The following is a 3248-nucleotide window of genomic DNA, read 5'->3' as shown; positions in this document are numbered from 1 at the left end:
CAGAACAAACTATTCGGAACCAACCAGAAAAGTCTATACAGCCAACTAAGAGGGGAAGACAACCACCCAGAAATTCCTGAAGCCGAACCAAGTAAGAGACTCTGGGAAAACATATGGAGCAATCCGGTATCACACAACAAACATGCAACATGGCTCCAGGAAGTCAAGGAAGAAGAAACAGGGAGAATAAAACAAAGATTCACAGAGATCACGACAGACACAGTCAGATACCAACTAAAGAAAAGGCCAAACTGGAAAGCCCCAGGTCCTGATGAAGTCCATGGATACTGGCTCAAAAACTTCAAGGCCCTACACCCACGAATAGCAGAACAACTCCAGCATTGTATCTCAAATCACCATGCACCCAAATGGATGACCACAGGAAGAACATCCTTAGTACAAAAAGACAAGAGTAAGGGAAATATAGCCAGTAACTACAGGCCTATCACCTGCCTACCAATAATGTGGAAGTTACTGACAGGTATCATCAGTGAAAGGCTATACAATTACCTAGAGGAGACTAACACCAACCCCCTACCAACAGGAAAGGCTGCAGAAGGAAGTGTAGGGGCACAAAAGACCAGCTCCTGATAGACAAAATGGTAATGAAGAACAGTAGGAGAAGGAAAACCAACCTAAGCATGGCATGGATAGACTATAAGAAAGCCTTCGACATGATACCACACACATGGCTAATAGAATGCCTGAAAATATATGGGGCAGGGGAAAAAACCATCAGCTTCCTCAAAAATACAATGCGCAACTGGAATACAATACTTACAAGCTCTGGAATAAGACTGGCAGAGGTTAATATCAGGAGTGGGATCTTCCAGGGCGACTCACTGTCCCCACTACTCTTCGTAGTAGCCATGATTCCCATGACAAAAGTACTACAGAAGATGGATGCCGGGTACCAACTCAAGAAAAGAGGCAACAGAATCAACCATCTGATGTTCATGGACGACATCAAGCTGTATGGTAAGAGCACCAAGGAAATAGATACCCTAATCCAGACTGTAAGGATTGTATCTGGGGACATCAGGATGGAGTTTGGAATAGAAAAATGCGCCTTAGTCAACATACAAAAAGGCAAAGTAACGAGAACTGAAGGGATAAAGCTACCAGATGGGAGCAACATCAAACACATAGATGAGACAGGATACAAATACCTGGGAATAATGGAAGGAGGGGATATAAAACACCAAGAGATGAAGGACACGATCAGGAAAGAATATATGCAGAGACTCAAGGCGATACTCAAGTCAAAACTCAACGCCGGAAATATGATAAAAGCCATAAACACATGGGCATTGCCAGTAATCAGATACAGCGCAGGAATAGTGGAATGGACGAAGGCAGAAATCCGCAGCATAGATCAGAAAACCAGGAAACATATGACAATACACAAAGCACTACACCCAAAAACAAATATGGACAGACTATACATAACACGAGAGGAAGGAGGGAGAGGACTACTAAGTAGAGAGGACTGCGTCAACATCGAAAACAGAGCACTGGGGCAATATCTGAAAACCAGTGAAGACGAGTGGCTAAAGAGTGCATGGGAAGAAGGACTAATAAAAGTAGACGAAGACCCAGAAATATACAGACACAGGAGAATGACAGACAGAACAGAGGACTGTCACAACAAACCAATGCACGGACAATACATGAGACAGACTAAAGAACTAGCCAGCGATGACACATGGCAATGGCTACAGAGGGGAGAGCTAAAGAAGGAAACTGAAGGAATGATAACAGCGGCACAAGATCAGGCCCTAAGAACCAGATATATTCAAAGAACGATAGACGGAAATAACATCTCTCCCATATGTAGGAAGTGCAATACGAAAAATGAAACCATAAACCACAAAGCAAGCGAATGCCCGGCACTTGCACAGAACCAGTACAAAAAGAGGCATGATTCAGTGGCAAAAGCCCTCCACTGGAGCCTGTGCAAGAAACATCAGCTACCTTGCAGTAATAAGTGGTACGAGCACCAACCAGAGGGAGTGATAGAAAACGATCAGGGGAAAATCCTCTGGGACTATGGTATCAGAACGGATAGGGTGATACGTGCAAATACCACCAGATGTGACGTTGATTGACAAAGTCAAGAAGAAAGTATCACTCATTGATGTCGCAATACCATGGGACACCAGAATTGAAGAGAAAGAGAGGGAAAAAATGGATAAGTATCAAGATCTGAAAATAGAAATAAGAAGAATATGGGATATGCCAGTGGAAATCGTACCCATAATCATAGGAGCACTAGGCACGATCCCAAGATCCCTGAAAAGGAATCTAGAAAAACTAGAGGCTGAAGTAGCCCCAGGACTCATGCAGAAGAGTGTGATCCTAGAAACGGCGCACATAGTAAGAAAAGTGATGGACTCCTAAGGAGGCAGGATGCAACCCGGAACCCCACACTATAAATACCACCCAGTCGAATTGGAGGACTGTGATAGAGCAAAAAAAAAATAATAATAATAATAATGATAATATATAAATAAAACTCTCGTCTTTATACATACGTTCATACGCACATTGCCACTTATAAACAAACATAGCTTCAAAATGTATAACAATTATACGAAAGTGCTCTGTACAAAGTTTTTCATTTTCTCCTTTTTGTGGCTAGCATGCAAATTAGATATCTTTAGAAAGTTTTGTGATTCTTGTATTATATATACATAAACCATAAGCTCATTTCAATTAGTTCACTCTGACAGGCCCACTACCTTCCTTCCCACCAGCATTTAGCAAAAGACCTCGGCCTTCAAAGACAGAAAAATACCCTCTACAGTGAACTAGAACTACCTTTTTTCAGCTGATCTGCATTACCTGACAGCCATATGTGGTTAAGTTGTAGTTATGACCTGCTTCAAGTTTCACTTGGTCTATAAAACCAAGGTGTGGCCCCTGGCTAATTTTCTCAGCCGAATAAGGATAGGAAAGGTTCGACCAATTTTTACTTTATAGAAGATATTTTAGCTTCTTGGGGAGTAAGTCTACAAACTACTTTGTTGTTGTTGTTGTTGTGGGGAAGGGTAGGAAAGCCTAAAAAGGTCTGAAAAGGGTGTTTCGCGTTGAGTTAAAGATACAGGAATTTTAGGATAGGATATTTATGATTTATTTATTAGAATGAAACTGTCAACAATATATAATGTACATGTTGTACAGTACAGAGCAATCATTTCTAATAAAATATAGCGTATTTATTTTAATTTTCGTTGGTGAAGCAACGC

Source organism: Macrobrachium nipponense, chromosome 9, assembly GCF_015104395.2.
Source record: "Macrobrachium nipponense isolate FS-2020 chromosome 9, ASM1510439v2, whole genome shotgun sequence".
Classification (NCBI taxonomy): domain Eukaryota; kingdom Metazoa; phylum Arthropoda; class Malacostraca; order Decapoda; family Palaemonidae; genus Macrobrachium; species Macrobrachium nipponense.
Note: the sequence above shows the minus strand (reverse complement) of the source record.